This window comes from Pinus tabuliformis, chromosome 3_2 (assembly GCF_031772625.1).
Source record: "Pinus tabuliformis cultivar Carrire ecotype Pingquan chromosome 3_2, CPIR1, whole genome shotgun sequence".
Taxonomy (NCBI): Eukaryota; Viridiplantae; Streptophyta; class Pinopsida; order Pinales; family Pinaceae; genus Pinus; species Pinus tabuliformis.
This window is the reverse complement of record NC_142302.1, coordinates 884,195,412-884,223,326: the sequence shown is the minus strand read 5'-3', so window position 1 is coordinate 884,223,326 and position 27,915 is coordinate 884,195,412.

The following is a 27,915-nucleotide window of genomic DNA, read 5'->3' as shown; positions in this document are numbered from 1 at the left end:
ATTTTTATTAGGTGTACCTTGTGATTACTTTGTAGTCTCCTAAAAAATTCACAATATTTAACATCCCAAAAAGACAATTATAGTGAAAATTCCAAGATGGCTTATTTGAAATAGATTTCAGGACCAATCACCAACAACAACTCCCACAAGGTATATATCAAAAAGTGTAGCAAACCAAAACATGGAATTTTAACCAGATGCTCTCTAAGATCTCTACTCAATATGCTCGAAATTTCACCATCTAAAATGTCCCAGACAAAATTTATAGTGAAAATGCCAAGATGACTTGTTTGACGTAGAAAAACCCCAGGTTCGTATGCTCTCATATCAAATGTTATGAACCTTGTACCTTAAACATTACAAGAAACCAATAATTATAGTCCACTTCAAGGGGAAACCTCCTTTTACAATGAATATAGTATAAGATAAGATTTGATGATCTTAAGATTAGGTGTGTGTGTGTGTATAAGATAAGATGTACAATTATAATAAAATTGGAACATGAAAGCTTCTAGCCTACATAACAAAATAACCATAGAAAGGTAATCACTCAATATATAGGGCTTAATAAGGGGCTTTAGGCTTAACATGGGGATTATATAGGACTTAACAATTTTTGGCCTAATAGAAAGCCTAGATTAAATTAGGCTTTGACTTTGTGTTATTAATCAATATTCTCAATGCTCGATTGTGTGTGGAGGTTTACTTTATTTTTTTGGGTACAAAATTAACCTTGAGCTTCTTCTGAAATTGTGAGATCAAATGATCATTAATTAATTGTTTGAATAAACGTGTTTGACATATTGGTTTCATCCTCTCCTAGAAGTTTCTTTATCTCTTCAACTTGATCATGTGTTCCCCTTTGATAGGTTCCTTTATAGTAGCTTATTGTAATGTAGCACAACTAGTAGTTCAAGGAATATCAATCTTTCACCACTTTAAAACGTTAGAGAACCTTTCATGGCTACCTTAAACCTCTAAAAATTGAGCATAGACTATTAGTTTGGGTTCCTCTATTTTGGATTATACCATTTCTCATCCTTCGCCTTCATAGCATGTTAACTTGGTCTTCTCTCATCCTTCCTAGCCTAACTAAAGCTAACCTAATAACTAGAAACCATCTAAGAAGAATAAGATGAAGTCTAAGAAACATAAAAATGGGAACCAAGCACAAGGGAGCACTACCAACAAATTTGGAAACAATGTTAATCTGTTAGCCAATGTCAAACTTATCCCAAGCAAGGTTGTCAATACAAATGTCGTGATGTTATATGTGGGAAATAAAGTTGTCCATCTATGTCTCGATCTTAAAGAATTTCAAATATTGTGTTAGGTCCCTATAATAATGGTGTATCCCCCATATTGTTATTTTTTTGCCCCATATTACCCCATATTGTTATTTATTTCCCCCTTATAAACCCACTATTATTATTGTTGAGCCCTTATATTATTATTGTTATGTAGGCCATAATTATATTTTGATCCTTTAGGCTCCTATATATATTAAGGAGGTATTTTCATTTGAATCATCCAAGAATTTTTCATTTATTTGATTAAAAGGAGGTTGCTCCCTCAAAGAGGCTTATTTTCAAGTTGTTGATCTATTTTTTCTTCTAAATTTTTTATCTGGTTACATAACATTTAGTATCAGAGATATAAATCCTAAGGTTTCATTGCTTCAAACAGGTCATCTTGTAATTTTTTCTATAATTCTTTTTTCGTGAGGCTTCAGAAGCTGAAATTTCGACAAAGTCACCTAGAAATCTTTATGAATATTGTGTAAAAATTTCAAAGCTTGGTTCGCCAAATTTTCGGAGATATGGTCCAAGGAAGTTAGGGTTTCTTCATGCTCTAGAAATCAGTCTAAAATAGGTGTTCCGAGGAAAATCGTCATAACTTTCTCTGGGTGCATCAGACTTGAATTTCATAAAACGTGACAAAAAGTGCACAGAATTTAGTTTATTGTGTATAATTTTCAAGGCTGAAGGTTGAAACAGTGACACATGTCATCCCATACAATTTTCCCTACTGATCCAATCCATAATCAGGTCATCGTGGGAGATTTGGCATAACTTTAGCTTGAAGAATCCAATCGCAATTTGACTTGTGGCGTTGGAAAGAAGACTTAGACGGATACTACAAGAATAAATTTCAAGCCTTGGAGAGATGAAATTATAGAGATACAACAGTTTCAAGATCAAGCTCCTCAAAGTAAGAAAAAGGTGTGTATTTTCTTAACTTTTGTTTGAAAAGATAAGTTTGCAGTGATTCAAAGGGAATATTTAAGCATAGATATCATTATTTGGTTCTAAAATGACTCGAAACAAAATAAAATAAAATTGGATACATCTAGTAGTCCAACAAAAAGCTCTAGTATGACCCATGAAGAAGAGGAAGAAATGCAACATGATATATCAAATTACGAGATCAAGTGCAATAAATTTTGTTCTCGCAAAGAGTAACAAAAAATGAATTGGAAGTGATGATGAATGTTACAATGGATGGTTTAAAAGGGGACATGGATGGTATAAAAAGGGACATGGAAGGTTAGAAGGATAGTTTAAAAGTAGAAATGGAACGTTTGAAGGAAGGTTTAACAAAGTTTCTACAAGAAATGCTTCCTAATGGCGACAAGGTACTCCATGAAACTCATGATGAGAAAAAAAGGAATGTGAATCATGATTTTAGAGACTCTAACTTTGGGTTGAAGACCAACCACATTCCAAATATCGATATGAGGAAGTTTGATGGCAAGGATATGATAACATGGATACTATAGATGGAGCAGTTCTTTGATCTACACGATGTGCAACACACACAAAAGGTACGCATAAAATCTTTATATTTAGAACCCAATCAATTGTATGGTATATATGGATTAATTCTCGTAAAACACTATTCACTTGGAAAATGTTTATGGAAGAATTGATAGCACATTATGAGGATACAAAGATAAATACCCTCTTTAGCTAAATGATAAATCTCAAACAAAAGGGTTCACTTGGGGAGCACATTGAGGACTTCCAAAGATTGAATACAAAGGCCACTGATATTACATAGGAGCATCTGATTTATGTTTTCATAGGGAATTTAAAGGATAAAATCCAACATGAGGCCCACCTTTGGGAACCTAAGTCATTGGAGAATGCATTCAGGGTGGCAAGAAAAGTTGAAAGAAAAATTATGGCAACAAAGAGGTCTACAACTCACAACTATAAAGATGGAAGTGTTGTCGCTCCTAGCCTCCCACAACCTACAAGGTTGACACCACAACAACTAGAGGAAGAAAGAGTGAAAGGGATTTGTTGTAGTTTTGATAGCGAATATACTAAAGTTCATAAGTGTGTCGAGAAAAAAAGATTTTTTCATAGATTGTAAAGAGGAGGAAGAAAAGGAACAAGAAATATCAAAAGAATATATACACCAAGAGCCAACCTTAGGGGTTGAAAAATACGAAATGAATATGGCCATATCTTGTAATGCATTAGCAATAATTACTACTCCTCAAACTCTCAAGATAGAAGGATATGTCAAGAAGAAAAATCTAATATTACTGATTGATTAAGGTAGTACCCATATTTTTATTCATTGTAAGATAGTCAAGGATTTTAATTTCTTCCCATATCCAACACCAAAGCGTCAAGTGATGGTTGCAAATGGAGGAACTATAAATTTCTCAGGGTAGTGTCATAATATTAATCTAATGATGGGGGAATATATATTGAATAGTCCAATGTTTTCCATTCCAATGGGCGGTGTTGATGTTGTATTAGGAGTCCAATGGTTACAATATTTGGGGATGATATATTTTAATTTTTAAAAACTTTTCTTGAAATTTTTCTAGGAAGGAAAGGAAATTGAATTAGAGGTATCACGAGGAAACTTGGGAAGATAATTAGCTCTAATGGCATGAAAAATATTTTGAATAAGGAACAACAAGATATACTTGCGTAATTATGCTCATTAGATGTTTAAACATCTAAGTTATCCATTTCTCCAGATCTCCAAAGAGTCCTTAACAATCATTCCAAGGTATTTGAGACTCTCAAGGGTTTCTCATCTATTCATGATAATGATTATGCTATTCACCTGATTCTTGGAAGTGTTCCTCCAAACATCATACCTTACAGATATCCTTATTCCTAGAAGAGTGAAATTGAAGGTATGGTTGCATAAATGCTAGAGGCATGTATAATTCAACCTAGCCAAAGTTCTTTCTCTTCTCTAGTAGTATTGGTACATAAGAAGGATGTATCATGGCATATGTGTTCAGATTATAGAGAGCTCAAAAAGCTCACTATTAAAGATAGATTTCCCATTCCTGTCATTGATGAATTATTGGATGAACTACATGGATCAATTCATTTCACCAAGTCATATCTTCATTCAGGATATCATCAAATTAGAATGAATCCACAAGACGTTCTGAAAACAACATTCATAACTCATGAAGGTCATTATGAATTTTTGGTCATGCCTTTTGGTCTTACTAATGCACCTTCCACATTTCAAGGTTTGATGAATTCCATTTTCAAACCCTTAGTTAGAAAATTTTTATTAGTATTCTTTGATGATATATTAATCTATAACAAGTCTTGGAAAGATCATGTTCAACATGTTGACAGGGTGCTCAAACTATAGGAGGATAAACAATTGTATGCAAAACCCTCCAAATGTTTCTTTGGTGTATAGGAAGTGGAATATTTGGGTCATATTGTATCTCATGAGGGTGTTAAGGTAGACCCTAACAAAATTAAATCCATAAAGGAATGGAAATCCCCACAACCAATGGCACCCTTACCTAATGGGAAGACACTTCAAGGTAAAAACAAATCATGATAGTCTTAAATACTTCTTGGAACAAATATTATCTTTAAAAGAGAAGCAAAAATGGGTCACAAATATGTTGGGTTATGACTTTGCAATCATCTACAAAAAAGGGAAGCAAGATGTTGTTGCATATGCACTCCCAATAAGGGATGAGAACGTGGAAGCATTTTCTCTTTGCCATTTATATTATCCAACCTAATTGGATAACTGAAGCAAGGGATGAATGGAATAATGATGAATATGTATGGACACTCATTCAAAATTTGTAGTAGGATCCTAGTGCATCTAATACATTTATATTAAAAAATGATTCACTATTGTACAAAGATCTCTTATATATATGTAAGAACTCCCAACTCAAACAAAAGGTTCTTTTGGAATTGCACACCTCTTCTATAGGAGGGCACTCGGGAATTTCAAAATCTTACCATAGGGTCAAGAAGGATTTTTTTGGGGTGGCCTTAAATATGATATTCAAAAGTTTGCGACAGAATGTTTGGTTTGCCAACAAAATAAAGTTGAGACAATTAAGACACCGGGTATTTTACAACCATTATCCATTCCAAGTCAACATTTGGAGGAAGTCTCACTGGATTTTATGACAGGTTTACCCAATTCCAAAGGAATGAGTGTCATCATGGTGGTCGTTGATCGACTTACCAAGTATGCACAATTTTGTGCACTATCTCATCTTTTAAAAGCTTGTATAGTCTCTATTGAAATTGTGCAAACAATTCAAAAGATACATGGAAACCCAAAGATCATTTTAAGTGATAGAGATCACATTTTCACTCAAAAATTTTGGACAAAATTATGTTCTTGTCTTGGTACTCAATTGTATCATAGCTCATCTTGTCATCCTCAATATTATGGGCAAACTGAGATAGTGAAAAATGTCTAGAAGGATTTCTTCATTGTTATGTATTTGATATACAAACACAATGGGTCAAGTGGCTACCTCTAGTAGAATGGATGTATAACACTTCCTTCCATACTACAACAAAAATGACCCCATTTATGGCACTTTCTGGATATCATCCACCATCTATCACATCATATTTAAGAGATAATTCTAAGGTTCAAGCAATTGAAGATCACATCAAGCATCAACAACAAGTTCTCCAACCCTTAAAGGATAAATTGTCTCTCGTGCAAAATTGAATGAAACAATAGGCAAATCAAGATCACGATGAAAGAAGTTTTGATGTGGTTGATTGGGTATTTTTATGGCTACAACTATACAAACAAATTTCCCTAAAGCAAGCCAAGAAGGATAATAAATTATCACCCAAGTATTATGGCCCTTAAAAGGTATTGCAAAGGATTGGTACTATGGCATGCGAATTGGAGTTGCCTACATCCTTGCAAGTACACCCAATTTTCCATGTTTCATGCTTAAAGAAGGTTATAGGTGACAAGATCCCAGTTCAAACTATATTGCCAAAACTTGAAGAGGAAGGAAAAAATCATATTAGAACATGGAGAAATCATAGAAACAAGAATCTGACATCTACGAAATTCATCAATTCCAGGGTATCTCATCAACTGGAAGAACTTACATGTTGAAGATTCCACGTGGGAGAATGAGTATTTCATATAGAAGCATCCAAAACTACTCAACCATTGAGGACAACACTTTTTTCAAGGAGAGGGGCATGTTAGGTCCCTATAATACTAGTGTATCCCCCATATTGTTATTGTTGTGCCCCATAGTACCCCATATTGTTATTGTTGTGCCCCTTAGAAACCCACTATTGTTATTGTTGAGCCCATAAATTATTAGTGTTATGTATGCCTTAATTATATTTTGACCCTTTAGACTCCTACATATACTAAGGAGGTCTTTTCATTTGAATCATCCAAGAATTATTCATTTATTTGATGTAAAAGGAGGTTGCCCCCTCAAAGAGGCTTATTTACAAATCATTTATCTATCTTTTCTTCTATATTTATAATATGTGTACGTAACATATTGAGGGCCCTTTTTCCTAATTCAATGATTACACAAGAGCTTACACCTTCATAGAAACCTTTCCCTTTACACAAACCCATTGCTTCTAATATTGGAGCTTCTTTTCTTCAACCTCTTTATTTTCTCATTCATCAAGAGACTAGTGTATTATGATTGTTAATTTGGACACACCTCCTTTGCAAATGCATTATGTGACCCATATCACTATTTATAACATATTTCATAAACATTTTAACCCTTTAACATCTAATTCACCTTCACTTGTAAGGGTATTAAATCCAATTTCTCCTTGCTAGTGTGAATGTGCTCCTAACTCTTCAACCGTGAACTTATAGGATGATGAAGAGCTCTCACATGCCATGACTTGTTTGGATAGTCCTTGGGATGATCTTCATCTTGGTTCTCCTCTTGAATTCATTCTTAGGGCTATCCACTTCACTCATGGGCCCTTAGACTCCATTACCCTGAGTAAGATTGATTACTTGTATTCTTCCTAAGATGCCTATTTTGCACTTGAAGAGGATATCTTGGTATAATTCACCATAACAAAGGCAGTTGATGTTTTCTTAAAAACAAGATTGGTTTATATTTTAGAACACTTCCATGAATTTTATGGTTTGTGATGAATATAGCATGATTTTCTAGTTGTTGCTTCATGGGTACATGGCTTTGAATTGGATATATGTGTACATTTAGACCGTTCTCTCAACCCTTGTTGACTTGATAAGATTTATTCTTAAACTTTCATACAGATTATTATATCCCTTTGGAGTTTTAATGTCAACCTTGTGCAACTAAAATTTACCATAGGATCCCCTTGTTGGACATTGATGAAATAACCCTTCTTTTTTACTCATCATTGCACTCATCTTATACCAAAGCTTCATATAATGGGTTTCCCTAGAGTTGGACTTTGGTTATTTGGCACCCATTTTGTGTTTTATTCCATAGGATTTGGAGTCATTCTATATTGATTTTTCATTGTAAGACATGTTCTACTTTATTATCTCTTTCTAGCCTTTTCAATAAGGATTCCCACCCTTTTCTTTGGTTGTTTGTTGCCACAAAATTTCATGTTGCTTGCTTCCATTTGTTACTATTGTTTTTTATCCCTTTGTTGGGATAACTGCATTCAAACCATTGCCATTGGAGATAAGGCATGTGCTTGAGTGTCCATTGACTATTATCTATATGTCACTATGTTGCTTGCATTTCCTCGTATGGTCTCTCAGAAGCTTGAGACCTAAGTTCTCTTGCATTGTGAACGCCTACCTCCTTTCTTGATTCTTCATTATCTGAACAATGAAAACATTCAAATCAAATGATAAAAGCAAAAATTAGGGTAGAAGAATGCAATATTATGAGTATGGGGATTTTCCTAATTTAATAAGTACCTATGAGTCTTTTTTAGGTAGTAATTGGTGTCACCATTAATCAAAGTATCTTCATAAGGTAACCCAGTTTTTCTTTCCACCTAGTTCTTACGGCCATTGAATTTTGTCAAGGCTTAATTTTTCTCTTAAGACTGAGTCTTTTTGCTCCTAATTTGCCTATAATTACTCATTAAACCTTATAAAGGAATGATCAATTGGAACCTTTGGTTAAGTCATGTTTCCAAATTATTTCATTTCAATAGGAAAATTTCCCATGTTAATATTTCTATGTTTGATTCATATCACCATTCTTATGTTTGGCCAATACCCTTTAGTTGGTCCCATGTATTAATAATTAATTGACTCTTCTTACCTAGTGTTGGTTAAAGGGATAATGCATCATTATATTTATTCCAACGAGCATTATCCTATTAATATTGACATATTTGTTGTGGGAGTTTGATTTAGAGGATCAATCTTGATTTTCACTTTCCTTATTAGTGTATTTTCTCACATTTGCCAATGGATTATCGTCATTGATCTCTAATTGAATGAGTTTTCACATTAGGATTATGCATCCACAATATTGGGATAATATCAGTAGCTTAGGGCCCATTTTCACTAGAATGGTTTTCCTTGCATATAGTGAGGATTTTTGTTATTGATTTTTTACTATATAGTTTAACTTTTGTTTGATTTCAACTCATTGTGACACTTAAGGAAGTACTTTGTGGTGTTAGTGTTCTACATTGTGTTAATGACCATGGACATTTTTGGTTCCTTTTAGTGAGAACTATAACCTTGATTTGGAGTTATTTTCAACTAGAATTCAAGTTCTTGACATTTTTCTAAGTCCCTTTGGATTTGGGGTCTCATCTTCTTTGGTTTTACCCCATTTACTTTCTTAACATTCTATCATTGATGTTATGGGATATTGAGGTATTTATGTATTTTGGCATGGTCTCTATTGCAATTGAGACATCAATCCATTTATAATATATGATGTACTATAACATGGCCTTCCCATTTTATTGCACCATGATTTAGTCATATGTTATACTTGACCTTACTCATACATGAGCATGGGAATGCCTAATTCATGAAGGAAAGAATGGTTATCTTAAATTTTATTGAATGTCCATTTCATCAAAGAAATAACCTAATATATTTTAACCATACAATAATCCACTAACCTCATACATTAGGTGGCATCTATTCTTTTGAGACTCTCTCTTGCATTTACCAACTAATCTCATTCCTAAGATGCTACAGTAGTTGGTTTTTTAGTATGGAGGATTCTAGTTTGTCCCAATACTATGGAAATACTATGTATTTTCCTTGATCTTGTTGATGGATGTATTTGTTATCTTGAAAGTTGCAATCGAGGGTGCAGGAATTATGCTAAAACCCACATGCATGACCTTGACTTGGTCAAATGTAACAGCCCTGGTAAAATTCCATGTAATAAAAGTTAAAAACAATAATCATAGATGAATGGGACACTTATTCCAAGCTGAAAGTTGGGCAATACATCCTAGGGGGTTTTCATTTGGTTGTTTATGGCTAAGGAAATTGACAAAGGCAATGGCTAAGGCATTAATTAGGAAAAAGGGTATTTTGGCAGATTTATTTATGAAAATAATGGAAATTAGGAGAAAAAGGAGGTGAAAGGTCACAGGTTGCATGTGAGGAGGAAAATGAAGGAAAATAATGGAAAATGAAGAAAATAGAAGCCTCATTCATAAAAAGGATTCTGAGGATCAGTTGGTGACCTTTTGTCAGTTTAGCTTTGGAGTATTCTCTCTCTCTCATACTCTTGGACACTTAGATTTTTCTTGGAGCACTTTGGCATTGGAGAAAGAAAGGCAAAGATGGCAAGAGGAAGCAAAGATCAAGCAGGGAAAGGCAGGATCAAGCAACTACAACAGGCTTCATTGTAGGTATCAATTTGCATGTGTATTTTCCTTGCTAGACTTGGCATGCATGGGATTGCATGTGTTTATTTTCTACCATGGCATGGGTTTTACTAGGTGTGACAACATTTTCAGCCTAGCCTTGCCATTTCCTGATAACTTTGATGAGATGGGTTCTCTCATTCGGTTTATGTGGGATGACAGAATTAGATTCGAGGTTGAGTGAGGTGGATCTCCGAATTGACAAACACATGGTGTAGTGGTCCCTGAACCGAACTGAGGACACACAAAGCCACTAGCCTAGTAACCCCTGAATCAGACTGTGGGATGCGGTAAAGCCATATTGTGTGCCTCGGTGGGCCTAGGAATCCTTGCCGGTGAATGGCGGGATATACGATAAAGCCAAGAGGTGGATTTTCTCTCTGTTGGGCCTAGTGATTGTTGAAAATAGCAACAAGAAATGATAAAAATAGAAATGCTAAAAATAGCATTGTTATAAATAGCATTTCAAGATATACTCCAACTCAGTTGGAAATAACAAAAAATAGAAATGCTAAAAATAACATTGCTATAAATAGCATTTCAAGATAGATTCCAATTTTAATTAGTCCCTGAATTAAAATTGAGAATTAAAATTCGAGTTTAGTCTCACTAGCTGTTTGAAAAATAATTAATTAATTCATCTTGAGTTAATTAGTTGGAGAAAATCAAACATGAAGTCTATGTGAAGACATGCAACAGTTATCCCTTTGATTGAGAAAGTTATCCCTTAATTAAGGCGATAAGGTTGAGTTGTATTTTGAGTTGTAATTAGTTAGCTCAGTTAACTGAGGTAAGTCCAGTTAGATTAGTTCCAACAGTTTGTGGAACTAATTATGAGTTCCACTAGTTAATGCATGCATGCATGTAACTAGCGTACTTCAGATAACTAAATGTTCTCTAATAAATAACTTGTAGAAATTTTGAATAATTTAACACATATTCAACAGATATTATCCAGATCATGTACTATTGCGGAATACATACACAATACATAAGCTCCTCTACGTTGATCATCAATATAGCAGCATCAATAACAATAAAACATCAAGAGCATTCACACATTAACACAGTATGTATCCCGGGGAAAGCATCTCGCTAAAAACCCCAACTATCTGTATATTAATGATTGAGACCATGTAACATTACAAAGTACAATGCTTATCACAAGCAATCCAGTACCAGCTCCACCTGTTACACACAATACAGCTAAGATCTGATCTCCAAATCTATTCCACTGCTTGCCTGCCTCCACTGCTCAATACCTGCTCAAGAATTAATGAGAATGGTTTACCAAACTCGTATTTCACCTCCAAAGAATCACTCACACTGTGTAAGACGTGAGCAGAGGCTATATTACTGGGAAAATACATGAGCAAACTCATTGGCATACTCAATCCCTTGATTGTGCAAATCCTCATGCACAACTATAGTCACAACTGATAGCAATCTGATACTCTAACACCTGTCCCTGTTGAACTGAACATGCATTGACATGCAACTGAGTTAACTAATGTATTATATAGTTGTATTATGAGTTAATAATTAGTTTAACAACTCATCATTAGTCTATTTGCAGTTAGACTAACTACAACTAGTTTAACCAAGTCAAACTGAACACAACTCCATCAACTCCACAATCAACTCCACCAAACTCAACTGATTGAGTTCTAACTGAAGTCATGCATGCAACAACTCAACTGACTCATAAGAAAAGCATACTTCCTTCTGACAGCTACATGGGCCACATCTGTAGCTCAAACTGAAGTGCTCCAAGAGAATAAGATCAAGTTTATAGTCCAAATATTATTATGAGACAATAATATTTGACTTTTCTATTTTGGACAGCCAGTCTAAAAGTAGACTTTGATCACTCCTACTGTGATCACTCCTGCTGTGGTCACTCCTACTATGATCACTCCTGCTGTGGTCACTCCTGCTGTGATCATCCCTGTTGTGGTCACTCCTGCTGGGATCCAAAAATAGAACTTGCGCCATAATTTTCCTGTGGGCCCACTTAGTGAAGGTGACTCTTTTCACTAAGCTCCATCATCTTGTTGCAATCTCAACATAACTCATGCATGTTAGTTCAGTCAGAGACCCAGTTGAGATCAGAGGAAGGGACAATGTACTATCAGTTGGAGGATTTTTCCTATATAGGAAACTCATTCATGCAGAAGGAATTAATCTCCTTCAGGATTGCACAGTTATTTTAGAGGCTAGTGTTGTGTGTGAGGTGAGAATCACACAGGTTGCAGCTGCAGGACCCAGGAGAAACTGCGCAAGGAAATAGGAGGCTTGGAGGATTGAAGGAAGGCATATGTGTTGTCTATTCTATCTATGAGCAGCAGTGAGGGATTGTACTGAGAGCTGGATAGCTTGTGAGCTAAAACTTTGTGTAATCCTGAGATATTTCCACTTGTATGATAATACAGATAGTGGGGTTTTTAGCTGAGGCTTTCCCAAGAGTATTCTTCTGTGTTTCATGTGATTGATTTCTTCTTCATCTATTATATGTGTTCTATTTGATCTTGCTAAAAATCAATTAAGATTCTGCAAGTTTTTTTGTAGAAGTAGATCAAAATTTTTTCTTTAGTATATTGCATTATCAGGTGACCTACAGTGAGAATTTCTATTTTTAGCATTACTTGTTGCTATTTTCAACACTCCCTCTCAACAAGAAAGGCATTCAACTCGAACCCAATCCTGAACCTTTGGAATGTTTTACATGCAACACTTCTCTCAAGTGTTGTTGCTCCAGCAACTCTAGGAACACAAAAAATATCCAACCTGAATCAGAATGATGCCTCTGTCATCAAAGTCTCTGACTGTTATTGCCTCTGTCGACTGAAAACTATGCACCTCTATGCCCTTTAGTATCTGAATGCTCTAGCCTCTGTCACTTTGATCTCTGACTGCATCAATCACACTGATTCCTCCTGCTGCATCCGTGTTGTTGTTGGTCCTTTCTCCCATCACTGCATCTGCACTACACCTCCTCCCATCATGTTGCATTGTGCTGCCCACTGCTGCACTGCAACTTAGTTAGTGAGAAGTAAGTAACTGATCTCCCAACTGACCTACCTTTTGGGCTAGAAACACCCTCTGATGTTGAAGCTCCCTCTGTCACTCCATCCACATCTGTCTCTACCCACTCAACCAGTCCTGCTACTCCTTGTCGGGGCTCCTGTAGCAAGGTATAATCCAAGAGTTTGGGTCCCTCAAGGATCTTGCCCCTATTTCAGCCTTCTTGGGACTGTCACTCCACATCACCCCACCTCCCATCTAGAGGTATGGATGCATGTGATACCTCTGTGCACTTGGCTCAAAATTTCCCCCTACTGGAGGTATTTGCATGAGTGTATGCCTTCACTCAGTCTCCTCTCAGCTTCTCCAGTTGTGGCTGCTCCACAACCTCCTAAAGCTACTTCATCAATTCTGGCTCCTCCACAATTGTTTGAGACTTCTTCTGGTGCTGCATGTTGAGAGGTAATGTACTCTCCCTCTCAACCACCAAGTCTCCAGCAGTTTCCTTGCTCCTCAAGGCTTTGCATGCATCTTGAACCTCAAGAGCATATAGGTTCTTAACTCGTGAACCGATCTGCTTCAACTGTCTCGTGGTGATGTGTCTAAGGAAAACCTTTCCTTTACTAAAGACTACATCATAACATTTGTCTTCCAGCATCGCGATCGATACCAAGCTCTTCTTCAGTCTTGGCACATACTTCACATCTGTCAAGGTAATGCGAGCTTCATGCTCCCTCTAAAAGAAACCGTGCCCACACCTGAAACACTATACTTTTCATCATTACCCATTGCTATGAGTATCTGAAGGTCTTTCTCCTCCAAGGTACTGAACAAACTCTTATCGCCGGTCATGTGGAATGAGGCCCCACTGTCAAGAAACCAACCACAACCCATCATCGATGACACCATGCATGTGATGAGGGTAAAATCCAATTCGAACTGAGAGGCCAATGCCTCACCTTCAAATCTTTCCTTGGATCCCATCTTGGATTTCTTCAATGGACAATTTGTTGCATAATGGACCACCTCATGACAATGAAAGCATCGTACTTTTGATTTGTCAATCTTCTTCCCACCATGGGAAGAACTCGATTTGGGATGAGAATCCTTCTCCTTCCCTTTCTTTGCCTTACTCGCTAAGGTGCAATTTTCTTCATCCTCCTTGGATGAAGAACCATCTCTGGTGCTTCTTATGATCTCCTCCTGCATCAGATCCGACCACAGTCGTTCCCAATCTGACTGTTTCTCTCTTCAATTTACCGAGTCTTGGTAGATATACCAGCTCTTAGGAAGACCGAGGAGAGCAAGACTCACCATGTCATCATCGACTGTCGTGATTTCTACACTTCCAAGCTCATCACTGTGGTGAGCTTGTTCAGATATGTAGAGATAGTGAATTACCTCTCAACATGCAGCCACAGAAGAAGTCTCAGACAATTGTGGAGGAGCGACTATTGGTGAAGCAACTTCAGGAGGTTGTGGAGCAGCCACAACTAGAGAAGCCGAGAGGAGATCAAGTGGAGGCGACCACTCACGCAGAGACCTCCAGTAGGGGGAAATTTCGAGCTTGGAGGATAGAGGGAAAGGCATATGTGTTGTCTATTCTGTCTATGAGCAGTATTGAGGGATTGTACTGAGAGCTGGATAGCTTATGAGCTAAAGCTTTGTGTAATCTCTGAGATATTTCCATTTGTATGATAATACAAATAGCAGGGGTTTTAGCTGAGGCTTTCCCCAGAGTATTCTTCTGTGTTTCATGTGTGATTGAATCTTCTTCTCTATTATATGTGTTCTATTTGATCTTGCTCAAATCGATTAAGCTTCCGCAAGTTTGATTGTAGAAGTAGATTAAGTATTTTGCTTTAGTATATTGCATTATCAGGTGATCTACAATGGGAATTTCTACATGGTATCAGAGCCAAGTTTATCGGAGCAAAGTTTATCGGAGCTGAGAATAATATACTAGAGGAGATTTCAAAGTTTTGAGTTTTGGGCCGAGAGTTTGCAGAGAAGATCTAAAAATTTTTGTGCAAAATTTTCAAAAAAAATAGCATATTTGGATTCCTTGAGAAAAAATATCCAAATTCAAACAAAAAATCGGCTGAATCGAAGTTCGGATGAGGGAGATATCGCTGATTTAAAATCAGCTCTTTTTCCAGAAAATTTCGTGATGGCAAGAAAGATGAAACAGAATGGTGTGCTAGCCAAGAACTTGTATGCACTTGAGGTACAAGATGCATGAAAAGCCTTGAGGAGAAAGGCAAAGGTTAGATACTTGGTGGTTGAGAGGGAGAGTAAATTACCTCTCAACATGCAGCCACAGAAGAAGTCTCAGACAATTGTGGAGGAGCCACAATTGGTGAAGCAGCTTCAGGAAGTTGTGGAGCAGCGACAACTAGAGAAGCCGAGAGGAGATCAAGTGGAGGCATCCACTCATGCAGAGACCTCCAGTAGGGGGAAATTTCAAGCTTGGAGGACAGAGAGAAAGGCATATGTTTTGTCTATTTTGTCTATGAGTAGTATTGAGGGATTGTATTGAGAGATGGATAGCTTGTGAGCTAAAGCTTTGTGTAATCTCTGAGATATTTCCACTTGTATGATGATACATATAGAGGGGTTTTTAGCTGAGGCTTCCCCAGAGTAAATTTCTTCTGTGTTTCATGTGTAATTGAATCTTCTTCTCTATTATATGTGTTCTGTTTGATCTTGCTCAAATCGATTAAGCTTCCGCAAGTTTGATTGTAGAAGTAGATTAAGTATTTTGCTTTAGTATATTGCATTATTAGGTGATCTACAGTGGGAATTTCTACAGTGATTCCGTGATGGAATGCACGGTAGCGCCCGTAGAGTGTGTCTCAGTGTAGGGCCTAGTGATCCCTGGATCATACTACAGATGCATGGTAAAGCATGAGAGACTAGGAGGCACTCAAATTCCTCATGATGTAGGCAGAGAACTCTGGTGGCATCCACATTGATTGGTGTTTTTGATGCGTTCTATGAGTCCCACATTCATGCTTGGAATATGGCACGGGGGTGATTGGCTGAAGAGAGACTTGGCTCAGCCAATCTATGGTCGGGTGGAATGTGGTAGTCCCATCACTATTGGTTCATTGCATTAATTAATGAGAAATTAATTCCATTGATTTTCATGTGTAAATGTAGTGATATATATATGAATTTTTATGGTTGATATGTTCCTTGTAATTCTATTCGTATTATGTTGGTTAGATGTATATTTTGTGACAACATCTATATATGGCTCTTAGCATGTTTTTACTTGTATTTGAATGGATATGGTATCTATGAACTAATAAGTGATAAGACATCAAATGACATGAGGAAATAATGGTTCATGGAGATTCTCAAATAAGTATGAGATCCCTACACTTAATTATGTTGTTTACACCTATAGGTTACATGTTGACAATATTTTTAATGAAATTCCTGTCATGGCTAGTAGGGGTCTGGTTAAGGTATTGATCAACTATTTACTTTTGCATCATTATTTCCTTGTACTTTACTTGATTCTAAGCTTTCATTCCATTTTGGGCAGTGGCTCGGGCTCTGGGCCTGAAAGAGGCTTAAATCCCGGGGTCGTTGGCACAAAACTGGCAACCTTAGTCCACAGTTGCTAGTAGGTAGGCCTATGAGAGCGACTTTGGGTTTCTGGTCACTCCCTTGCCCATAGCATGAGAGCAACTATAGCCTCAGAGGTCCAGAACAATAGTGGGACCCAGGGACAAGCTGTTTGAGTGGTTGATTTGTCTCCTGAGGGTTTTGTTGATGATGTTGGATAACTGTGTGTGATGTTCCATCGATTCCACTTTCTTAAGGTTACCTAGGAGGTCGAATCTAATCATAGTAGCCTCTTGTCTCATGTTTACCCTAGTTGGCATAGTTACTTGGGTGGATGTGGGAGGATGGTGTATCAGATTGGTATCAGAGCATGGTTCAACTCTCAGGCTGGATGGGTTGGATGTGTTGGTCATGCATGCATGTCAGTTGCATGTGTGTCTCTTACACTTATATACTTGTTGCAATTGCTTGATGTTGGATTAGGGTTGTAGTATGGTTATCATGGAGAATTTGATGTTGATTTTGTGAAGAGTATTTGACATGAGTATGTGACTGACTGTATATGGTTATTTGTCATTTACATGTTGATTTTATGTCACCTACTTACATCCTTGTATGTTAGGTTACATTTTGAATATTTTGATTACATGTATCAGTCTTGTAGGTTGATTGCAAGAACTAATCGATTATTTTCGACTAGATGCGTTTATGCATATTTGTAGTTGGGTAGGAATTATTTATGCATATTGTTGGTTGCAGGTAGCAATGTGTGTAATGGAGTAATGGTTGTTGTCATGCATGAGTTCATAGCATTCATTGTTGATATGACCCTGCATTGATGACTGGATCCTAGCTAGAGTGATGTTTATGTGTTGATACATTTACTTGCGAGTGTTGATATGTTGTTATGATTATGTTATACATGTATCACATTGATTTGGTAATATTGTAGACAAGGTATCCTCCACGAGCTATACTGAGGTATGTTCATTTATTGTGATTTGGTTCATCTGACATATTGTGCATTGCAGGAAGAGAAAGATCAAATGGATAGCAAGGTGGTAGACTACGTAGAATCTCCCTATGCATCAAATGAGCAGCGTGGTGTGGGACATACTTCTGATTTGGACGATACATTGAAAAACTTGAAGGAAGAGATAAGGAGTTGTAAGGAAGATAATGATTAGATCATACAGGAACAAGAGAAGAAAGCATAGGTCAATGTTATACTTCTTCGGAGTTTGTCAGAATTGTAGTGACAAGGGCTTTGAATCAGCCATGCACATGAGGATGGGACTAATGGAGCATATGGAAGTAGATCTCTTGGTAGACACAAGTCCGATAGATTTGAAACAGTGAGAGATGGCATGTTGTTGGACACTTTGGAAAGGAGGGGTTATGAGTACAAGTATTATTCTAGTTCTAGTTCTGATAGACAGCATGATCATCATCACTATCATCCTTATAGGAGGAACGATAGGGGATACTTACCGAATGAATTCATGAAAGAAAAACCACCTACTTTTGATGGAGATGTGAAGAAGCTAGAAGATGCAAAGGATTGGATACTTAGGATGAATAAATTCTTTAAGTTACATGAGTACACAAATAACATGAAGACTAGAATAGTGATCTTCAGCTTGAAAGGTAAAGCAAACATCTAGTGGGAAGATGTTAAGCAGGTTAGAGACATCAAGACAAATGACTTGAGTTGGTAGGAATTCAAGAGACTTTTCAGGAAGAAGTACTTGTAATAAAGGTACTACGATAGTAAGGCTAAAGAATTCTATGAGTTAAAGATGGGATCAATGACGGGCGAAGAGTACACATCCAAGTTTTAGGAGCTATTGAGGTATGTACCGTATGTACTGATGAAAAGGCTAAAGTTCAGAGATTTGTCATTTTTTTGTCATTATCATTTAGAGATCGGATTGAGTATGATGAGCCTCAATCACTTGAGGAAGTTATTGGGAAACTGAAGCATTGTTATGAAAAATCAAAGCGTAAAATTGAATCTCAACATGGATGGAAAGGAAAGGACAAAGGTAAAGGTAAATGGAATCCTAAGAGGACAAGGCCTCAACATGTAGATGGGAAAGAAAATGTGGCTCTGCAAAATATATTTAATGCAGCGAGACAACGACATGGGTCACATCGGCACTGGTCATTTGGAGTGTGGGACATGTGGCGAGGAACAATTTAAGAGAGATTGTCTGCAATATCAGGGTGGAAGGCCTAAGATATACAATGCAAAAGAGGCACAAACTATTGGGGATGTTGGTAAGAGTATTCCACGTATCTATACAACAGTGGATGAAAGGTAGGCATAACTGTTATAGACATTTTTGGGAACTACAACCCCAAGCATGAAATGTCCATAAACCAAAGGCTCCTAAGTCCCTAAGAGTGTTGTTCTAACCCCTAAAGGAACAAGGTCAATTGATTACAGCTTCTCCCAGAAGTTCTCCATGAAAAACTGCTCAAAACTAGTCAAAACAGGATCATTTCAGCTGCTCCATAGGTAAAGTGCGTTGCATCTCACCTAAGTACACTCTGTGGGTGCATTGCATTTCAAAAAGCCCTTCTATGGGGTGCGATGGGCGAGAAGTGACAAATGGAAGTGTCATTCCGCGAGGTGGAGAGGCATGGAATCTTCCAGAAACTTCTCCTGTGACACTTGTCTCTCTGAATTCAACCAAGGATGAGTAAGAGATCATCAATCTCCAAGTGGAAGCAAGAACTATTAGAGGGAAGACACTAATCAAATCACAAGCTGACTCATCTCCCTTACATATATCTATATATGGATCCCTCATCCCAAAGATCCAGAGGCTGGAATTTTGCATATTGTAAGGAATTGTTGTTGGTTTCTTGAGACAACATCATAGTGTTGGGTGATCTAAGCTTTGTATGAGGTGAAGAAGGGCTTACTTGCTGAGAGGATGATGCTGGGTCAGAACAACTAGTTGTAACTCCCTTGGCTCTTTCTTGTTTATCAATAAAAGCTATTCAAGTTTTCCTCCATACTCTTGTGTCATTTATGTTTCATGCATTTGTATGGTCAATTTACATCTGATCCTAGATTGTTTATGATTATAGATCCATGTTCTTGTATAGTGTTATGCTACTGTGATCTTATAGGTACTCTGTGAAGCTGGGCGTACAAAGGAGCAAGTAGCGAAAGACTATCAAGAGAGAGAGGAATCGAACTAGGAGATTAGCGCAAGACAGAGGTTGGTCTTCTTTGTTCTTCTCTCATCTATATTTCATAAAGGAAAAACGAAAGTAGCTTTACTTTGTTTGTTTCTAAGGTAGCTACCACACCTTAGTGGGATAAGCAGTTCTGTAGACACTTTTCCCTGTAACAATAACACCAGAAATCTATCATTGAGATGGACGGTAAGATTTTTGATCAAGTTATTTCTATTTTGATTGACCCTGGATCTAATTATAGCTATGTGAGTCCTGAATTGGTGGATAAGTGTGGTTTGAATAAAGAATTGCATGCAGAGTCTTGGTTAGTGCAGTTTTCTATAGGTACAAAGAAGAGAGTTGATCATTGGGTAAGATCTTGCGCATTTGATTGAAATGGTATGCCTACAATAGCACATTTGAATGTGTTACCGTTGGGATCATACAATATGTTGTTGGGCATGGATTGGTTGTATCTACATAGAACCAAGGTAGACTTCTATGACAAAGCTATTTAGTGTGTTGATGACAATGAAGAACCAACAATATTGCAAGGTAAGAAGAAAGCCACATCAGTTAGGATGGTGACATCTATGCAAGAAAAGCCTAACCATAGGAAAGGGTGCAAGCTATTTGCCATACACATTTCTAGTGATAAGGGTAAGAAGGTTGAGGATGCAGATGTGTTGAACAGATATCCAGTGTTGCAACAATTTCAGAATGTATTTCCTAAGGACATTACAGAGTTTCCACCTCATAGGGAGGTAGACTTTTCGATTGAGTTAGTGTTAGGGTCAGCTCCAACATCGAAAGCACCTTACATGATGAGCACACCTAAGTTAGTTGAGTTAAAGATACAGTTGAAGGAAATGTTGGACAAGGGATACATTAGGCCAAGTGTATCACGTTGGGGTGCACTGGTTTTGTTTATGCGGAAGAAAGATGGTACCCTCAAATTATTCATTGATTACAGGCAGTTGAACAAAGGGACTATCAAGAACATATACCCTTTGCCGAGGATTGATGACTTGTTCAATCAGCTAAGGGAGCAATAGTTTTCTTAAAGATTGAATTGAGATAAGGATACCATCAGGTAAGCATCAAAGAGGAGGACATTTACAAGAATGCGTTCAAGACCAGGTATGGGCATTATGAGTTTGTTGTTGTTCCATTTGGCTTAACTAATGCTCCAACTACATTCATGTGTTTGATGAATAGTGTGTTGTCTCCATATTTGGATAAGTTTCTTATTGTGTTCATTGATAATATACTCATATATTCTAAAATTGAGGAAGAAAATGTCGAACACTTAGTAGAAATATTGAGGTTATTGAGAGAGCATCAGTTGTATGCTAAGCTCAGTAAGTTTAGTTTCTTTCAGACTGAGGTGCACTACTTGGGACATGTTGTCTCCAAGGAGGGCATTGTAGTAGATCCAAAGAAGATAAGGGCCATCATGGAGTGGGTAGCTCCTAAGAATGTGGATGAGGTGAGATCTTTCATGGGTATGACAGGATATTATAGGAGGTTCATTAGGAACTTCTCACATATTTCTTATCCCATTAGATCATTGCAAAGGAAAGGTAAGAAGTTAAAATGGACAAAGGATTTTGAATTTAGCTTTGAGCAACTTAAGAAGTTGTTGATGCATGCACCAGTACTACAGATCACAGATCTAAACAAAAAGTTTGTGGTATGTACAGATGCTTGCAAGAGAGGGATTGGTGGAGTCCTTATGCAGGATGGACATGTGGTATGCTATGAGTCCTAAAAAATAAACGAGCACGAGAAGAACTACCTGACATATGATCTTGAGTTAGCATCAATTATACATGCACTGAAGATGTGGAGGCACTATCTTCTTGGCAGGCGGTTTGTGCTTATGAGTGATCACATTGGGTTGAGGTATTTGTTTGACCAGCCGAATATGAACACTAGGCAGGCTATATGGTTAGCCACAATCAGCGAGTTTGATTGAGAGATCAGGTACATCAAAGGTAAAGAGAACAAGGTGGCAGACGCTCTCAGCAAATGGGTGCATGTACATCACTTGGTAGTTATGATCTCCTATGGGACAAACTTACATGATAGGATCTTGTAGGCGGGACAACAAGATGTCAGGGATATGGAGATTGTGCACATGTTGCAACAAGATGATTGATCCGGACTTAAACAGGAACACAACAAATTACAGAGATAACAATAAACACAGATATGCAGCGGAAATAATACTTCATTTCATTGATGTAAAATACTGAAATATGCTTACAAACAGTAATGGAAATAAACTAGCTAGGGCGATGGTAGCTTATCTCTGAGAAGAGATGTGGTGGCTACATGCCTCTGAACTGTGTTACAATGAGGCTCAAAGGCCTATTTATTGTTGAGAAACAATGGAAAACCCTTAACATTCCAAAACCTAACCCTAGAAGATGAAACGCCAAACTGTGGGCCCCGTTTGGGTAAATTGGTACACCAACTTCCCGGGGTCGTAACTTTGGCATACGATCTCTGTTTGACGCGTACAATAGCTCGTTAGAAAGATCTATCCGAGCACTACCACTTTGGGAGGCCCATGTTGCCCATGGATAGATCTTTCTATCCATGGTCCCATGTTGCCCCAGATTTCCCAAAAAACGTCGTTTAGGGCCTCAAAACGGCTCCGGAAGTTCAGGACCCGAAAAAACTGCTAAAAATAGTAAGTTGTGCTACAATTAAGGAAACTGAAAATGCTGAGAGAAACAATGGTGGGGGTCCAGGTGGACTTGGTAGGTGGTCACCAATATCCACCTGGATCATTCCTCCCCCCTTAGGAAGCAATGGTCCCCATTGCGTTGAGTTCCTCCATGAGATGAGGAAACTTTTGCTGAACTTGTTCCCTGGTGATCCACTTGCCCTGGTGAAGGAGTTGGCCTGCTTTGACAACTCGATACAGTTGGATATTCTATTGTTGAGTGTTCTTGATCTGTGTGTCCATGATCCAATCAGTTGTAGCTTGTTCCATGCAATCTGGATTTAATTCTGTGGGTGTGAGCTGTTCTGCAATGTCGGATGTGTCTAGCAATGGTGGAAAGTATGGCCGAAGGAGGTCCACATTGAACACTGGGTGCAGGCCAAGGAATGGGGGAATGCTGAGCTCAAATGCATTGTCTCCCACAGCCTTAGTAATGGTGTAAGGACCATATCAGAGTGGTCTCAGTTTCCGATAGGCTCCAGTAAGGCGTTCCTTTTGCAAATGCAACCAGACATTGTCACCCACCTGAAACTTGTGTGGCACCCGATGTTGATCATGTCGCTGCTTGTACTTGTCATTTGATTTCTCCAGAATGTCATGAACCTGTTGGCGAACATGTTGGATGCGCTCAATGAAGCTAGTGGCCTTATCTGTTTCGGACTGGCCATGAGCTGAATTTATGTGAGTAGCTGCAAGTGGCATGGCCACATCAATGGGGCATAGTGGCTGGAATCCCAAACCCACCTGAAAAGGGCTATGGCCAGTGGAGCTGTGAAGAGCTCGGTTGTAGCTGTGCTGAACATAGGAGAGGCTCTCGTCCCATGTGCGTGGATGCTTTGAGTTACACATGCGCAGAATGTGCACAATCATCCTATTGACAACCTCTGTCTGGCCATCAGTTTGAGAATGGAAGGCTGTGGACTTTGTGAGTTTGGTGTCTAGCATTGACCAGAGACTGGACCAAAATGTGCTGAGGAACCGACTGTCCTGATCTGAGATGATAGACTATGGGATCCCAAAGTGCACCCACACTCGTTCAAAGAAGAGTTTAGTAGTGGCTTCTGCTGTGATACTCTTCTTGCAGGCCGCCATAATGGCCATCTTCGAGACCCTATCGACGACCACAAAAACACAGTCATTTCCATGCTTAGTGGAAGGAAGGCCTGACATGTAATCCATGGAGATGGATTCCCAAGGTCGACTAGGGGTAGGCAACTGGCTATAGAGATCGTGCTTCTTGATGGTCGGTTTGGCAATGGCACAGGCAGTACATGATCTGATGTACTTCCCAACATCCTGTCGAAGATTCGGCCAATATAAATAATTTTGCAGTACTGCCACTGTTTTATCGACCTCGAAATGCCCACCAGTCCGACTGTAGTGTGCTTCCCAAATCATCTTGGCACGCTCGCTTGAAGGAACACAAAGGTGACCCAGGTGGCATAATAGGGCATCCTGGAGGTGAAAATCTGGAACATGCCGAACCTCCAAGAGTGTCTGGTATGTGTGGCCGAACTCTGGGTCGCTTTTGTAGAGAAGTGGCCAATCAAAAGTCTCGTGCCCACAAGAGTTGAGCACGGTGGTTAATGCCATGATCGGTGGTCGACTGAGGCAATCTGAAACATTATTGGTGTTGCCCTTCTTATACTTGATATTCAAGTGGAACTGTTGCAGGTATGTAGACCACTTCTGATGGCGATCATTCTGCAATTTCCCTTGGGTCTGTATGAACTGCAGGGGTCGGTGGTCTGTGTGGATGACCGTTTCCTTCCCCAAAATGTAATGCTTCCATTGTCGGCAGGCCTGCACAATGGAATACATCTCTTTATCATAAGTGGGGTACTTCCGGACTGTGTCTGAAAGTGTTTCACTGTGATATGCCACTGGATGTCCATGTTGAGTAAGGACTGCCCCAATCGCATAGTCAGAGGCATCTGTCTCGACCTCAAATGGTTGTTGTAAATCTGGTAACGCGAGCACTGGTGTCGTGCAGAGGCGATCCTTCAACTCTATGAATGCCTTCTGTTGAGATTCAAACCAAAAGAATTTTGCCTTCGCTCCTCCCTTGGTGACTTGACTCAAGGGCCAAGTAATATGAGAAAACCCCAACACGAACCTGCGGTAGAAGTTGGCAAGACCTAGAAAGCTGCGGAGCTCTATTAGAGTGGTTAGAGATGGCCAATCCTGAATGACTTAGATCTTGGATGGATCCACATGCACCCCATGTTCATCAATGATGTATCCCAAATATTGAACCTGGGTCATGCCAAAAGTGCAATTCTCCAAATTGGCACATAGCTTGTGTTGCCGCAGTGTTTGGAGAACCCGTCGGATGTGGTGGAGGTGCTCTTCCCAACTCTGGCTGAAGATCAGAATGTCATCCAAGTATACTACTACAAATGAGTTGGTGAATGGCCGCAAGATGTCATCCACTAGCCTCATGAAGGTTGTAGGAGCATTAATCCGAAAGGCATAACCAACCATTCGAAAAGGCCCTCCTTGGATTTGAAGGCAATCTTACACACATCAGAGGGTTCGATTGGTACCTGGTGATATCCTGACTTCAGATCGATCTTGCTAAAATATTTCGCCCCCTTTAGTTGGTCCAGGAGGTCATCAATCCGTGGGATCGGGTACCTATTACGGACAGTGATCTTGTTCAGCGCCCAATAGTCAATACAGAGTCTCCACGTCCCATCCTTCTTCTGTACCAACACGATTGGGCTCCCACAAGGTGATGAACTTGGACGGATGTGACCTTTCTGCAGGAGCTCCTGAATTTGCCTCTTGATTTCATCGTTCTCCAGAACGGAGCGCCGATAATTTGGTCCATTGGGTAGCGGTGCATCTGGGGTCAGATCGATGGAGTGCTTGACCTGACAGTGCAGAGGAACCCTTGCGGGGGAGGTGAAGATGTCCTCGTACTCCTCCATGACCTTGTCCATCTGTAGTTGTTGTGCGGAGGGGCCCTGTCTAGAGGCCGTGACCACCGTCTTCTTCTTTCCTTGAGGGCGTATCATCAGGAAAACAAATTTCCCGGTTTTGGAAATGAGCTTACTGCATTGTTTTGCAGTAATCAAAGAGATGGCAGTAGGTGGTGCTACCTCTGGTATCCTGTACAACTTATTTCCCAATATAATAATAACAGCACGGGGCCTTGATTCATACACAGCATGTCGCTTCCACAAGTATGGTTGTCCTAATAATACATCACAAACTTCAAGGGGAGCAATGTCACACAATACCTCATCCGTGAAGGGCCTAATGTTGTATGGAAGGCGACATTGTTGGCTCACGCGAAGATCTCGTCCTTGGTGAAGCCACCTGATAGTGTACGGTTGTGGATGTGCTGTGGTCGGTAAGCCCAACCGCTTCACGACCTCTGCCGAAATGAGGCTCTTTTGGCTCCCACTATCAACAATGAACTGTAGCGCGGATCCCTTTACCCACATCTGGGAGTGGAAGAGACGCTCCTCCTCCTCTGGCTCTTCAGGTTCATTTTTTTGGATCTTGGCGGTAGCAACAGTGGCGTTGGGATCCGCATCAATGATCTTCTTCCCTTTGTCATTCCCCTTGTCGGGTTCTGACTCAGAGTCGGAACATGCATCTGATTCTGAAACCTTTAGCTCAGCCACCAGTGACTACTTGGCCCGACACTCACTTGTGTTGTGAGTGGAGCTCTTATGGAACTCACACCATTTTCCCGTGTCCTTTTTTGGCTTCACGACGCTGTTCTTTGCTTGCAGCTTCGGCTCGTTGTTTTGGGCTGCCCCACCTTGGCTTTTTCCTTTGTTCTATGGTTTAGGGGCACCTTTCCCCTGCTTTGGATTCGCAGATCCAAAGTCTCGCTTCTTTTGTTTAAAATTCTGCTCGACCTTGACGGCATATCTGTATGCTGTGCCGAGCGAGGAGATGTTCAGGAATTGTATTTCTTCCTGGATGTACTTGTACAGGCAGCCGCGGTATTTGAGTATAAAATGCTGCTCTGAATCCTTGATACCCAACTTTGTGCAAAGGGTATGGAAAATATTCTTGAACTGCGGCACGTCTTGGTCCCTTCCCTGCCGCAGCGTGGTGCACTTTATATATTCATCCTCATAGCTTTCGACAGGGTAGTACTACTCCTTGATGGCATCCCGGAATGAATTCCAGGTGGGTGCGGCTAAAATTAGTGAGCCAGTTCTTTCATCCTTCTGCTCGAAGTAGGTTTCCCACCAGTCCTTGATGTGGGGGGCTGCTTTGAGAAGAGCGAAAACAATCTTTTCCCGACTCGAAAATTCATGAACAGAAAAATAACCCTCTAGCAGATTTAACCATTTATCTACGGCATCTGCGTCTATCTGACCCTCAAATATGGGGATTTCAAAATTAACTTGTACCTTAAAGGGCGTGGCGTTTCTAGAGTAGCTGCTAGAAGCCGATGCGTCACTTCTGGGTAGCCGCTGAAGGATCTGGGCAAAGCTGTCCATCATCACGTTCCGTTGTCGCTCGAGGGCTTCTTTGAGCAAGCTTTTGATAGGATCTCCTGCCCCCTCATCTTTCTTCTCATCTGCCATGGGAGGCCATCGAGATTTTCGAGGCTGGTCTTGCAAAGGTTCGACCAGTTCAAGCCCTAACTCCTTATATCCCGACCTTGTTGGGGACATGAAAAGAAAAACAGAGAAAAACAGACCGCTCTGATACCACTGATCCGGACTTAAACAGGAACGCAACAAATTACAGAGATAACCATAAACACAGATATGCAAAGGAAATAATACTTCATTTCATTGATGTAAAATACTGAAATATGCTTACAAACAGTAATGGAAATAAACTAGCTAGGGCGATGGTAGCTTATCTCTGAGAAGAGATGTGGTGGCTACATGCCTCTGAACTGTGTTACAATGAGGCTCGAAGGCCTATTTATTGTTGAGAAACAATGGAAAACCCTTAACATTCCAAAACCTAACCCTAGAAGATGAAACGCCAAACTGTGGGCCCCGTTTGGGTAAATTGGTACACCAACTTCCCGGGGTCGTAACTTTGGCATACGATCTCCGTTTGACGCGTACAATAGCTCGTTAGAAAGATCTATCCGAGCACTACCACTTTGGGAGGCCCATGTTGCCCATGGATAGAAAGATCTATCCATGGACCCATGTTGCCCCAGATTTCCCAAAAACGTCGTTTAGGGCCTCAAAACGGCTCCGGAAGTTCAGGACCCGAAAAAACTGCTAAAAATAGTAAGTTGTGCTACAATTAAGGAAACTGAAAATG